This window comes from Thalassophryne amazonica, chromosome 7, assembly GCF_902500255.1.
Source record: "Thalassophryne amazonica chromosome 7, fThaAma1.1, whole genome shotgun sequence".
Taxonomy (NCBI): Eukaryota; Metazoa; Chordata; class Actinopteri; order Batrachoidiformes; family Batrachoididae; genus Thalassophryne; species Thalassophryne amazonica.
The window spans coordinates 119483702-119499574 of record NC_047109.1 but is presented as its reverse complement, the minus strand read 5'-3'; the positions used below and the strand labels follow the sequence as shown (position 1 = coordinate 119499574).

Sequence of the window (15873 nt, the reverse complement as noted above, 5' to 3'; positions counted from 1 at the left end):
GTTCTGTGTACATCACGCTCTGTGCACCACGCTCTGTGTACGTCACACTCTGTGTATGTCACACTCTGTTTCACGCTCTGTGTACGTCGCTCTCTGTGCACATCACGCTCTGTGCGTCATGTTCTGTGTACATCACGCTCTGTGTACATCACGCTCTGTGTGCGTCGATCTCTGTAGATCACGCTCTGTGTGCATCGCTCTGTGTACGTCATGCTCTGTGTGCGTCATGCTCTGTGTACGTCACCCTCTGAGTACGTCATGCTCTGTGTAAGTCGCGCTCTGTCTGCATCACGATCTGTGTACATCACGCTCTGTGTACATTAAGCTCTGTGTACGTCGTGCTCTGTATGCGTCACGCTCTGTGTACGTCACGCTCTGTGTACGTCACACTCTGTCTGTTTCACGCTCTGTGTACGTCGCGCTCTGTGTACATCACGCTCTCTGCATCACGCTCTGTGTACATCATGCTCTGTGTGTGTCGTGCTCTGTGTAAATAGCGCTCTGGGTGTGTCGCTCTGTGTACATTACGCTCTGTGTACATCACGCTCTGTGCGTCATGCTCTGTGTACATCACACTCTGTGTACATCATGCTCTGTGTGCGTCGCTCTGTGTACATTACGCTCTGTGTACATGTAGTTCTGTGTGCATCGCTGTGTGTACATCACGCTCTGTGTGCATTGCTCTGTGTCTGTTACACTGTGTGTATATCATGCTCCATCTCCATCACACTCTGGGTACATCACGCTCTGTGTGCGTCGCTCTGTGTACATCACACTCTGTGTATGTCACACTCTGTCTGTGTCGCGCTCTGTGTACGTCGCGCTCTGTGTACGTCACGTTCTGAATGTGTCACGCTGTGTACGTCATGCTCTGTGTACATTAAGCTCTGTGTACGTCATTCTCTGTATGCATCACGCTCTGCGTACGTCACGCTCTGTGTACGTCACACTGTCTGCGTCACACTCTGTCTGTGTATGTCACACTCTGTTTCACGCTCTGTGTGCATTGCTCTGTGTATGTCATGCTCTGTGTACGTCACCCTCTGTGTATGTCACGCTCTGTGTAAGTCGCGCTCTGTCTGCATCACGATCTGTGTACGTCATGCTCTGTCTGAATCACGCTCTGTGTATGTCGTGCTCTGTTTGCGTCACACTCTGTCTGTGTCGCGCTGTGTGTACGTCATGCTCTATGTACGTTAAGCTCTGTGTACATCATGCTCTGCCTGCATCATGCTCTGTATACGTCACACTCTGTATGTCACACTCTGTGTGCATCGCTCTGCGTACATCACGCTCTGTGTACGTCACGCTCTGTCTGCGTGACGCCCTGTGTACGTCACGCTATGTCTGCCTCACGCTCTGTCTGCATCACGCTCTGTGTACATCGCGCTCTGTGTACGTCACCCTCTGTGTACGTCACACTCTGTCTCTGTTGCACTCTGTGTACGTCGCACTCTGTGTATGTCGCGCTCTGTGTACATCACGCTCTGTCTGCGTCACGCTCTGTGTACGTCGTGCTCTGTGTACGTCGTGCTCTGTGTACGTTAAGCTATGTGTACGTCACACTCTGTGTACGTCACACTCTGTGTACATCACACTCTGGGTACATCACGCTCTGTGTGCGTCACTCTGTGTACATCACGCTCTGTGTACGTCACGCTCTGTCTGTGTCACGGTCTGTCTGTGCTCAGCTCTGTGTGTCATGCTCTGTGTACATTAAGCTCTGTGTACGTCATGCTCTGTATGCGTCACGTTCTGCGTACATCACGCTCTGTCTGCGTCACGCTCTGTGTACCTCACGCTCTGTGTACCTCAAGCTCTGTGTACATCACGCTCTGACTGCGTCACGCTCTGTGTACATCACCCTCTGTGTACGTCACGCTCTGTCTGCGTCATGCTCCGTGAACGTCACGCTCTGTCTGCGTCACGCTCTGTGTACTTCGCACTCTGTGTACATCACGCTCTGTCTGCGTCACGCTCTGTGTACGTCACGCTCTGTGTACGTCACACTCTGTCTGCTACACCCTCTGTGTACGTCATGTTCTGTCTGCGTCACGCTCTGTGTACGTCATGCTCTGTGTACATCATGCTCTGTGCATCACCCTCTGTGTACGTCACACTCTGTCTGCTACACCCTCTGTGTACGTCATGCTCTGTCTGCGTCGTGCTCTGTGTACGTCGCGCTCTGCCTGCGTCACACTCTGTCTGCGTCACGCTCTGTGTACGTCACACTCTGTGTATGTCACACTCTGTGTAAGTCACCATCTGTGTAGATCACGGTCTGTGTACATCGCGCTCTGGGTACATCACGCTCTGTGTACATCACGCTCTGTCTACGTCACGCTCTGTCTGCGTCACGCTGTGAGTACGTCACGCTCTGTCTGTGTCACTCTCTGTCTGCATCACACTCTGGGTACATCACGCTCTGTGTGCGTCGCTCTGTGTACATCACGCTCTGTGTACGTCACGCTCTGTCTGTGTCACGCTCTGTGTACGTCATGCTCTGTTATATTAAGCTCTGTGTACGTCATGCTCTGTATGCGTCACGCTCTGCGCACGTCATGGTCTGTGTATGTCACGCTCTGTGTACCTCACGCTCTGTGTACCTCACACTCTGTGCACATCACGCTCTGTGTACCTCACCCTCTGTGTACCTCACCCTCTGTGTACGTCACGCTCTGTCTGCATCATGCTCTGTGTACGTCACGCTCTGTCTGCGTCACACTCTGTCTGCGTCACGCTCTGTGTACGTCGCGCTCTGTGTACGACGCGCTCTGTGTACGTCACCCTCTGTGTACGTCACCCTCTGTCTGCATCACGCTCTGTGTACCTCGCGTTCTGTGTACGTCGCGCTCTGTGTATGTTGCGCTCTGTGTACGTCACCCTCTGTCTGCATCACACTCTGTGTACCTCGCGTTCTGTGTACGTCACCCTCTGTCTGCGTCATGCTCTGTGTACCTCACCCTCTGTCTGCCTCACACTCTATGTACCTCGCGTTCTGTGTACGTCACCCTCTGTCTGCGTCATGCTCTGTGCATCACCCTCTGTGTACTTCGCACTCTGTGTACATCCCACTCTGTCTGCGTCACGATCTGTGTACGTCACGCTCTGTGTACGTCACACTCTGTGTACGTCACACTCTGTCTGCTACACCTTCTGTGTACGTCATGCTCTGTCTGCGTCACGCTCTGTGTACGTCATGCTCTGTGCATCACCCTCTGTGTACGTCACACTCTGTCTGCTACACCCTCTGTGTACTTCATGCTCTGTCTGCGTCACGCTCTGTGTACGTCACGCTCTGAGTACGCCATCCTCTGTGTACGTCATGCTCTGTCTGCGTCGTGCTCTGTGTACATCGCGCTCTGTCTGCGTCACGCTCTGTGTACGTCACACTCTGTGTAAGTCACGCTCTGTGTACATCACGCTCTGTGTTTGTCACCCTCTGTGTATGTCACCCTCTGTGTACGTCACCCTCTGTGTACGTCACCCTCTGTCTGCATCACACTCTGTGTACCTCATGTTCTGTGTACGTCACCCTCTGTCTGCATCACACTCTGTGTACCTCACGTTCTGTGTACGTCACCCTCTGTCTGCGTCATGCTCTGTGTACCTCACCCTCTGTCTGCGTCATGCTCTGTGTATGTCACCCTCTGTCTGCATCACACTCTGTGTACCTCGCGTTCTGTGTACATCACCCTCTGTCTGCATCATGCTCTGTGTATGTCACCCTCTGTCTGCGTCATGCTCTGTGTATGTCACCCTCTGTCTGCGTCATGCTCTGTGTACCTCGCGTTCTGTGTACGTCGCGCTCTGTGTATGTTGCGCTCTGTGTATGTCGCGCTCCGTATGCGTCTCGCTCTGTGAGGATTAGTTTTGAGGAAGTAGACTAGTCAAAGTATGGTCCAAGAGTCTTCAAAAATGCTTTTTTTTTGTGGCATTTTATTGTGGACAGTCTAAGGCACACCTGTGCACTAATCATGGTGTCTAATCAGCATCTTGATATGGCACACCTGTGAGGTGGGATGGATTATCTCAGCAAAGGAGAAGTGCTCACTATCACAGATTTAGACTGGTTTGTGACCAATATTTGAGGGAAATGGTGATATTGTGTATGTGGAAAAAGTTTTAGATCTTTGAGTTCATCTCATACAAAATGGGAGCAATCCAGAAGTGTTGCGTTTATATTTTTATTGAGTGTGTGTGTGTCTATATATATATATATATATATATATATATATATATATATATATATATATATATATATATATACATATATATATATATATATATATATATATATATATATATATATCTCCCCAATTCCAATGAAGTTGGGACATTGTGCAAAATATAAATAAAAATATAGGGACTGTCACGGACATTCAATGTTGGTTTTTGGCCTTGCCGCTTATCTGAATCTTCTGATTATATTATGGACTGTAGATGATGGAATCCCTAAATTCCTTGCAACTGAACATTGAGAAACATTGTTCTTAAACTGTTGTACTATTTTTTCATGCAGTTGTTTACAAAGTGGTGATCCTCACCCCATCTTTGCTTGTGAACGGCTGAGCCTTTTGGGGATGCTCCTTTTATACCCAATTGTGACACTCACCTTCTTCCAATTACGTGTTCTTTCAGCATTCATCAACTTTCCCAGTATTTTGTTGCCCCGTCCCAACTTGAAATGTGTTGCAGGCATCAATTTCAAAATGAGCGTCACGCTCATTTTTGTGCATTTTGCACAAAAACAATAAAGTTTATCAGTTTGAACGTTAAATATCTTGTCTTTGTGGTGTATTCAATTGAATATAGGTTGAAGAGGATTTGCAAATCATTGTATTCTGTTTTTATTTACATTTTACACAACGTCCCAACTTCACTGGAATTTGGGTTGTGTATATATATATATATATATATATATATATATATATATATATATATATATATATATATATATATATATATATATATGGGGGTAGTGGCCAAGTGGTTAATGTGCTTGGTTTCAGTGCAGAAGGTTCCGGGTTCAAATCCCACCCCTGCCACATTTCTCCACGTAATGTGGAATTGCGTCAGGAAGGGCATCTGGCGTAAAACCTGTGCTAATTCAACTTGCAGATCCACCTTGGATGTGCTGTGGCGACCAAGAGTGCAAACAAGGGAGCAGCCGAAGGGACTTACTATATATATATATATATATATAAAACAGGCTGACGCATGGCCATGCAGGTGCACTAAACCTTCTCAGGGCTGCTGCTTTTACTGTGACTGCATCAAAATGAACAGTTTTCACTTAAAAATGAGTTGTCATAACATAACATCACAATTTCAATTTTCAATTAATTTTCATTTATATAGCACAAAATCACAACAAAGTTGCCTCAAGGTGCTTCACACAAGTAAGGTCTAACTTTACTAACCCCGAGAGCAAGAACACAGATGACTTTGGTAAGGAAAAACTCTGATGATTTGAAGAAGAAACCTCAAGCAGACCAGACTCAAAGGGGCGACCCTCTGCTTGGGCCATGATACAGACACAAATTACAGAACAATTCGCAAAACGAATATACAGGAAATTTTGCCGGTGCACAGGACAGGAGAGTTGCAGAAGTAGACACCACACCCATCTCTGGATGGAGCTGCACCTCAAACAGAGAAAAAACTGAATCAGGCATCAGAAAGACAACAAATATAGCTTAATTTGTCAGCATTAAACAACAAGAAAAACAGGAAATACTAAGGTGATCGCCGGCCACTAGCCCTAAACTTCACTAAAAGACCCAAAATTTAGATAAAGTTGAGGCCACGACATGCTCCGTTTACGAATAAAATGAATTAAAAGAGTAAAAAGCATTGTAACATACTATACCAGTATGCTAGCTCTATGAAAGGGAAAATAAGTGTGTCTTAAGTCTGGACTGGAATCTCACTGTTTTATTGACGCAGGGAGATTATTCCACAGAACAGGGGCACGATAAGAGACAGGTATGTGACCCAAAGACTTCTTATTCATACTAGGGACACAAAGTAGTCCTGCACACTGAGAACACAGAGCCTGGGCCGGTACGTAAGGTTTAATTAGGTCAGCTAAGTAGTGAGGTGCAAGTTTGTGAACAATTTTATAGACTAGTAGCAGAACCTTAAAATCTGATCTCACTGGGACAGGAAACCAGTGAAGAGATGCCAAAATGGGTGTAATGTGTTCGAACTTTCTGCTTTGTGTCAAAAGTCTGGCAGCAGCATTCTGAGCATGCCATAGGTATTAAAGGCACTGCGTTGCGGTGGTTTGAATCATATTTGTCTAATAGATTACAATTTGTTCATGTAAATGGGGAATCTTCTTCACAGACTAAAGTTAATTATGGAGTTCCACAAGGTTCTGTGCTAGGACCAATTTTATTCACTTTATACATGCTTCCCTTAGGCAGTATTATTAGACGGTATTGCTTAAATTTTCATTGTTACGCAGATGATACCCAGCTTTATCTATCCATGAAGTCAGAGGACACACACCAATTAGCTAAACTGCAGGATTGTCTTACAGACATAAAGACATGGATGACCTCTAATTTCCTGCTTTTAAACTCAGATAAAACTGAAGTTATTGTACTTGGCCCCACAAATCTTAGAAACATGGTGTCTAACCAGATCCTTACTCTGGATGGCATTACCCTGAGCTCTAGTAATACTGTGAGAAATCTTGGAGTCATTTTTGATCAGGATATGTCATTCAAAGCGCATATTAAACAAATATGTAGGACTGCTTTTTTGCATTTACGCAATATCTCTAAAATCAGAAAGGTCTTGTCTTAGAGTGATGCTGAAAAACTAATTCATGCATTTATTTCCTCTAGGCTGGACTATTGTAATTCATTATTATCAGGTTGTCCTAAAAGTTCCCTAAAAATCCTTCAGTTAATTCAAAATGCTGCAGCTAGAGTACTGACGGGGACTAGAAGGAGAGAGCATATCTCACCCATATTGGCCTCTCTTCATTGGCTTCCTGTTAATTCTAGAATAGAATTTAAAATTCTTCTTCTTACTTATAAGGTTTTGAATAATCAGGTCCCATCTTATCTTAGGGACCTCGTAGTACCATATCACCCCAATAGAGCGCTTCGCTCTCAGACTGCAGGCTTACTTGTAGTTCCTAGGGTTTGCAAGAGTAGAATGGGAGGCAGAGCCTTCAGCTTTCAGGCTCCTCTCCTGTGGAACCAGCTCCCAATTCAGATCAGGGAGACAGACACCCTCTCTACTTTTAAGATTAGGCTTAAAACTTTCCTTTTTGCTAAAGCTTATAGTTAGGGCTGGATCAGGTGACCCTGAACCATCCCTTAGTTATGCTGCTATAGACGTAGACTGCTGGGGGGTTCCCATGATGCACTGTTTCTTTCTCTTTTTGCTCTATATGCACCACTCTGCATTTAATCATTAGTGATCGATCTCTGCTCCCCTCCACAGCATGTCTTTTTCCTGGTTCTCTCCCTCAGCCCCAACCAGTCCCAGCAGAAGACTGCCCCTCCCTGAGCCTGGTTCTGCTGGAGGTTTCTTCCTGTTAAAAGGGAGTTTTTCCTTCCCACTGTAGCCAAGTGCTTGCTCACAGGGGGTCGTTTTGACCGTTGGGGTTTTACATAATTATTGTATGGCCTTGCCTTACAATATAAAGCGCCTTGGGGCAACTGTTTGTTGTGATTTGGCGCTATATAAAAAAAAATGATTGATTGATTGATTGAACCAATTGGAGAGCCCTAATGCTAGACTGTGGTAAACCAGAAAATAGAACATTGCAGTAGTCCAGCCTAGAAGAGACAAACACATGAATCAGGGTCTCTGCATCAGCCATAGACAGGATGGGATGAATCTTCTCTGTATTTCACAGGTGGAAGAAAGCAGTCCTTGCAATATTTCTAATGTGGAGGTCAAAGGACAATGTAGGATCAAAAATTACCCCAAGGTTCCTCACTTTGTCAGTGTGATGTATGACACACGAGCCGAGGTTAAGCATTAACTGGTCAACTTGATGCCGATGTCTCACTGGTCCAAGAACCATCATTTCAGTCAGAGTTTAAAAGTAGGAAGTTTCTGGACATCCAGATTCTCATTGATGCAAGGCAATCTTCTAAGGATTATATGAGAACAAGATTACCAGCAGTTATCGGCATATATAACTGAGAATCATCAGCATTGCAGTGAAAGGTAACACCAAAACGCTGCAATATGTGCCCAAGGGGTGCTATATAAAGGGAGAAAAGCAGGGGGCCTAAGACGGACCCCTGTGGAACATCAAATTTCATGTCACTAAGGTTAGAGGTTGTGTTAATGTACAAAACACAGTGAGAACGACTGGTCAAGTATGACGTCAACCATGCAAGGGCACTCCCAGTAATCCCAAAATGATTCTCCAGCCTATCAAGTAGAATATGATGATCCACTGTATCAAATGCAGCACTGAGATCTAACAGCAACAGAACCGTAGTCGTGTCTGAATCCATTGTAAGCAGAAGATCATTCACCACTTTAGTGAGAGCCGTCTCTGTGGAATGATATTTTCTAAAAGCTGACTGCAGTGGTTCAAAGAGATTATTCTCAGCAAGATAGTCTACGAGCTGCTGTGACACCACTTTTTCCAGAATTTTAGAGAAAAATGATAGATTTGATATCGGCCTACAGTTTTTCATTATACTAGGGTCAAGATTACACTTCTTAAGTAATGGTTTAATCACTGCAGATTTAAAACATTTAGGAACAGATCCAGAAGTTAATGCGAGATTAATCATTTCCAGCACAGTCGGTCCAAGAGTGGGCCACAGGTCCTTAAACAGTTTTGTTGGTATAGAATCAAATAAACAGGTTGTGCTTTTTGTTGACATTACGAGTTTTCTCAGCATGCCTAGTGAGATACTATCAAATTCTGTAAATCTAGGTAATACCTCAGTAATGGTGCCCACCTCAATAGCAGGGTGTAGTGGCTGGGTTAAGGCATGCTGGGATATGTTTAACCTAATGTCTTCTATTTTCTCCTCAAAGTAATGTAAGAAATCTAAGGAGAGCGGGTTAAAAGTATTGCCACCGTGTTGAACAAGAACTCTGAGTGATCCTTGTTTATGTTGATCAAATCAGAGTAATAGGTCCGCTTTGTAGCCAGTAATGCATGCTTATAGTCTAACATAGCATCACGCCACGCAAGGTGGAATACTTCTAATTTTGAACTATGCCATTTCTGTTCTACACCTCAAGCCTTATGCTTGAGGTAACGCAAGTAATCATTGAACCAAGGTGACTGTGTTTTGGGAGCGCGTGGTTTTAACAATGGTGGCACAATCATATCAAGTGTTGTTTTGAGCACTGAGTTTAAACTATCCACAAGACTGTCTACTTAATGGGCATTTTTCAAATGTGAAGACATCAGGCAGTCTAGCTTCGAGTTCTGTCATAGTTGAGGAGTTGATACTTTGCCGTAGTGATAAATAAGATTGTGGTTCCACTAAAAACGGCAGCGAAACTGTAAACCTTATAAGTGAGTGATCAGAGACCACTGATGTAAGAGGCATGATGTCAATATTTGTGACAGCAATATCAGATGCGAGAACCAAATCTAAGGTATTTCCACTAATGTGCATCGAGTCCTGGATGCACTGCTGGAACCCGAATGCATCCACAATTTCCACAAATGATTTGCAGAGGGGATCTGAAGGCTTATTTATATGAATGTTAAAGTCACCAATATCAATCAATCAATCAATTTTATTTATATAGCGCAAAATCACAACAAACAGTTGCCCCAAGGCGCTTTATATTGTAAGGCAAGGCCATACAATAATTACGTAAAAACCCCAATGGTCAAAACGACCCCCTGTGAGCAAGCACTTGGCGACAGTGGGAAGGAAAAAACTCCCTTTTAACAGGAAGAAACCTCCAGCAGAACCAGGCTCAGGGAGGGGCAGTCTTCTGTTGGGACTGGTTGGGGCTGAGGGAGAGAACCAGGAAAAAGACATGCTGTGGAGGGGAGCAGAGATCGATCACTAATGATTAAATGCAGAGTGGTGCATACAGAGAAAAAAGAGAAAGAAACAGAATGAAATCAGAAATCAGAATGTCATCTGCACTAGTTGACAAGTTAGAAATGAATGCACCAAATTCATCTAAGAATTCAGAATATGGACCAGGAGGCCTATATACAGAGGCAAAATATAATTTTTATACAACCCCTGGCAAAAATTATGGAATCACCGGCCTCGGAGGATGTTCATTCAGTGGGTGATTACAGGGTGATTCCATAATTTTTTCCTCAGAATTGAGTGATTCCATATTTTTTTCCTCTGCTTGGTCTAAAAAAGTAACCGTTACTGACTGCCACAATCTTTTTTTCTTGATTTCTTATAGTGTTTCTTAAAGCCAGAAAGTTGCCATTTGAAATGACTTTAGTTTTGTGTCATGTCTGTGATCTGCTTTTTTTCTACAAAATTAAACAACTGAATGAACATCCTCTGAGGCCGGTGATTCCATAATTTTTGCCAGGGGTTGTATATAGAATAGAATAGAATAGAATAGAATAGAATAGAATAATTCTTTATTGTCCACCGATGTGGAAAATTGTCTTTGGCTCACCAGCACAAAAAAGACAACAAAACAGTCATAAAACATTCATACAAACACACGAATAAAACAAAAATAAGATACATAAAATACATGGAAGTAAAAGAAGAAATAGAATAAGACCTAGTAAGATAAATAAAACGTACAGTAAGATCTAATAAAATCAAATAAAACAGACGTAAAGCAGTTCAGGTTTAATTTGTGGAGTGGTCACTTTTTTGAGTTCATTATGGTGATGGCATTTGGTATAAAAGATTTTTTGAAAGAACCTTTGGCCAGAGGAGCTCTGTAGCGCCTCTCAGACTTCAAGAGCTCAAACTGACAGGACAGAGGATGAGAGCTGTCTGCCAGGACTCTCTCAGCTTTCCTCCTCATCCTGTCAGTGTAAATGTGGGCCAGAGTCTTCTGGGGTTTTCTCACAATTTTCCCCGACATTTTTACAATTTTATTTAATTTGTCCTTACATTTACAACTCAAGTGACCAAAAAAAACACAAAGATGAAATGTTAAAATACTCTCAATATGTGCAGAATACACAAGCTCTAAAATCTGCGGATTAACACCAAGACAACTCAATCTTCTGAGAAGACTGAGTCACTGTGAACATTTCTTAAAGATAAAATCAGTGTTTTCAAAGAAGCTCAAGTGACTATCAAGAACTGTACCAAGATATTTAAAAGTTTCAACCGTTTCAACAAGCTGGCCATCGAGTGAAACTGGCTGCACTGTCAGTTCTTGCTTTGTGTGAAAAACAAGCTCCTTTGTCTTAGACACATTGATTTCCAGCTGGCTGTCGAGACACCAAGCTTCAAGAGCCTTAATGTCTCCAGCCTTAATGATCCAGAGCATCAGACCCTTTTCAACATTTAAATCAGCCAGCCTTTTCAGAAGAATATGTAATTTCATAGAATTAAAAGCTGCACTGAAGTCTACAAACAAAACCCGAGCGTATGCTTTAACAAGTGAAAGCTGCTTTGAGATCATGTCCAGCAAGATCAATCCGGCATCATCAGTACCTCTGTCCCTCTTATAGGCAAACTGCAGAGGGTCTAGTTCACTGACCACTGTGGTGGTCAGGACGTCAACTAAAACTCTCTCCATAGTTTTAGATAATATGGAGGTTATGGCAATGGGCCGAAAATCTTCTGGCTTTTTTGGTATAGGCCTTATTATGAAGAATTTCCAAGATTTGGGCACTCCGGTGACAAGAAGGGAATTAAACAATCTGGAAAAGACTCCTTTATATATATATATATATATATATATATATATATATATATATATATATATATATATATATATATATAAAACACCCTGCGGTTTTGCAAGTTCTCCCACTTAGAAATCATGGAGGGGTCTGAAATTTTCATCTTAGGTGCATGTCCACTGTTAGAGACATAATCTAAAAAAAAAAAAAATCCAAAAATCACAATGTATGATTATTTAATAATTTAATTTAATAATGTTACTGCTGCAAATAAGTATTTGAACACCTGCCAATCAGCAAGAATTCTGTCTCTCACAGACCTGTTAATTTTTCTTTAAGAAGCCCTCTTATTCTGCACTCTTTACCTGTATTAATTGCACCTGTTTGAACTTGTTACCTGTATAAAAGACACCTGTTCACACACTCAATCAGCCACATTCCAACCTGTCCACCATAGCAAAGACCAAAGAGCTGTCTAAGGACACCAGGGACAAAACTGTAGACCTGCACAAGGCTGGGATGGACTACAGGACAACAGGCAAACAGCTTGGTAGAAGACAACAACTGTTCTGATTATTTATTAGAAAGTGGAAGAAACACAAGATGACTGTCAATCTCCCTTGGTCTGGGATTCCATGCAAGATCTCACTTTGTGGGGTAAGGATGATTCTGAGAAAGCTCAGAACTACACAGGAGGACCTGGTCAATGACCTGAAGAGAGCTGGGACCACAGTCACAAAGATTACATTAGTAACACATGATGCTGTCATGGTTTAAAATCCTGCAGGGCAGCAAGGTCCCCCTGCTCAAGCCAGCACATGTCCAGGCCCGTTTGAAGTTCACCAGTGACCATCTGGATGATCCAGAGGAGGCATGGGAGAAGGTCATGTGGTCAGATGAGACCAGAATAGAGCTTTTTGGAATCAACTCCACTTACCATGTTTAGAGGATGAGAACAACCCCAAGAAAACCATCCCAACCGTGAAGCATGGGGGTGGAAACATCATACTTTGGGGGTGCTCTTCTGCAAAGGGGACAGGATGACTGCACCGTATTTTAGGGAGGATGGATGGGGTCACGTATTGCGAGATTTTGGCAAACAACCTCCTTCCCTCAGTAAGAGCATTGAAGATGGGTCATGGCTGGGTCTTCTAGCATGACAATGACCCCAAACACACAGCCAGGGCAACTAAGGAGGGGCTCCATAAGAAGCATTTCAAGGTCCTGGAGTGGCCTGGTCAGTCTCCAGACCTGAACTCAATAGAAAATCTTTGGAGGGAGCTGAAACTCCAAACCTGAAAGATTTGGAGAAGATCTGTATGGAGGAGTGGACCAAAATCCCTGCTGCAGTGTGTGAAAACCTGGTGAAAAACTACAGGAAACGTTTGACCTCTGTAATTGCAAACAAAGGCTACTGTACCAAATATTAACATTGATTTTCACAGGTGTTCAAATACTTATTTACAGCAGTAACATACAAATAAATTATTAAAAAAAAAATCATACATTGTGATTTCTGGATTTTTTTTTTTTTTAGATTATGTCTCTCACAGTGGACATGCACCTAAGATGAAAATTTCAGATCCCTCCATGATTTCTAAGTGGGAGAACTTGCAAAATCACAGGGTGTTCAAATACTTATTTTCCCCACTGTAGTTCATGCTCTTGATTCAAAGTTTTTTGTTGTTGTTGTGGTGTTATCAGATTTGTTTGGTTTTTCCAACTCTTTCATTTTCTGAATTCTTTGTTCTCTCTGTACCAAATACCAAATTGATTTTCACAGGTGTTCAAATACTTATTTTCCTCACTGTATATATACATGTATATATATATATATATATATATATATATATATATATATATATATATATATATATATATATATATATATATATATATATATATATATATATGTGTGTGTGTGTGTGTGTGTGTGTGTGTGTGTGTGTGTGTGTGTGTAATAAATACAACCCCAATTCCAATAAAGTTGGGACAATGAGTTGAAAATCCTCTTTAACCTATATTCAATTGAATATACCACAAATACAAGATATTTAATTTTCAAACCTGATAAACGGTTTTGTGTGAAAATATTTGCTCATTTTGAAATGGATGTGTTGGGACAGGGGCAACACAAGACTGGGAAAGTTGATGAATGCTCAAAGATCACGTGTTTGGAACATTCCACAGGTGAACAGGTTAATTGGAAGCAGGTGAGTGTCATGATTGGGGATAAAAGGAGCATCTCCAAAAGGCCCATTGAAAATGTGTGGCACATTATGAAGCACAAAATACGACAACGGAAACCCCGGACTGTTGAACAACTGAAGTTGTACATCAAGCAAGAATGGGAAAGAATTCCACCTACAAAGCCTCAACAATTAGTGTCCTCAGTTCCAAAACACTTATTGAGTGTTGTTAGAAGGAAAGGTGATGTAACACAGTGGGAAACATACCACTGTCCCAGCTTTTTTGAAATGTGTTGCAGGCTTCCATTTCAAAATGAGCAAATATTTGCACAAAAACAAAGTTTATCAGTTTGAACATTAAATATCTTGTCTTTGTGGTGTATTCAATAGAATATAGGTTGAAGTGGATTTGAAAATCACTGTATTCTGTTTTTATTTACATTTTACACAACATCCCAACTTCACTGGAATTGGGGTTGTAAGAGCAACACCCCCGCCTTGCTTCGCATCACGAGGGATGTGACTAAATGTATATGTCGGTGGGCGGGCCTCATTTAAGAGGAGGACAGCTGTAGGTTTAAGCCAGGTTTCACATAACCCAATCATATCTAAGTGATGATCCATAATTAGATCATTAATCAGCAATGATTTTGAGGACAGTGATCTTATGTTAATGAGACCCAGTCTAAGAACGTCAGTGGGGTTGACAGTTGAACTGTTTGGGCCATCCTCAACTTCAACATCATTCAATGTAGTCATGGATATTAAGTTTGCAAAGCATATCCCTCTATGATTTTTATGGACACCTCAACAGAAGCAGGCCACAGTCTCAACCTGTTGAATCTCCCTCCATGCCACATAAACTGCACTATCACCATAGTGGATTTTTTGCACTAATTTCCCCACTAAGCTAATGGATTCCACACCCACATTTGTCATAAGCCTTGCAGGGTCTCTAATCACCTGCTCCGTGGCCTGCTGTAAAATCCTAATGCTACCCTTCCTGTGAGGCTCTATCTGTGTTCGCAGACAAGATGGCGATGCCTTCCCCAGTTAAAGTAGGGTAAGTAGGGTGGAGGCCATCCGGCATCAGCAAGCCACGGCAGCCTCAGAATGAAGGCCAGTTATCAATAAAACTAAAGCCTTGCTGTCGGCAAATTTGCACCAGACACCTATTTAAAAATGTCAGCCTGCTAAACGCCTCATCAGTACCCCAGGAGAAGATTAATGAGCTAAAATTCACATCAGTTACACAAAAAAACTAACAGAAGTATTAAAGAAACAGGGGGGTGTCAACCGAACTAACACAAGCTAACTGCTTGTGAAAGCTAACTGCTCGCGAAAGCTAACCGCTAGGGAAAGCTGACCACTACAGGACTGTAGTTGAATAAGATTCAGAGTAGATACACTTAAAAATCAAAAGAAGTGTTAAACAGAAATAAAAGGAACGTATACAACCGTGTGAAGATCGGAAGAGCGTCACAACAGCAAACAATCTGTCAGAAGCAAGATCTGCCAGATCTGTGAGCCAGTGCCAGTATTGCACTTATGTAAACTTTGGATTTAATCTGTGCCTCAGTTCTTAACGTTAGCAGTTACATTCCTTTCAAGCGCATGCTGGGATGCTTCTAATAGTCATATCACCGCTGTCGGAAACACATGGGTACTCTGTTTTTGGAAGTCTCCGTAACTGTTTGTTGAAAATTCCATATACTTTGAAACCAGTTATGGAAGTGCACAAAGCAATCCTGGTGAATCATCAGATGGTCACCAACAGCCTAAATCTAAACTGTTAAATAAATAAATTTGCAAAAAAAAAGTTGTCATTATGGGGTGTTGTGTGTAGAATTTGTAGGGAAAAATTAATTTAATCCATTT

The 15873-nt window shown here is 42.5% G+C and overlaps 1 protein-coding gene across 1 annotated transcript in view; it reads right to left on the bottom strand.

Annotated features, from left to right (window-relative positions):
* Window positions 1-15873, bottom strand: part of me1 (malic enzyme 1, NADP(+)-dependent, cytosolic) — a 236921-nt gene that overhangs the window by 54237 nt on the left and 166811 nt on the right.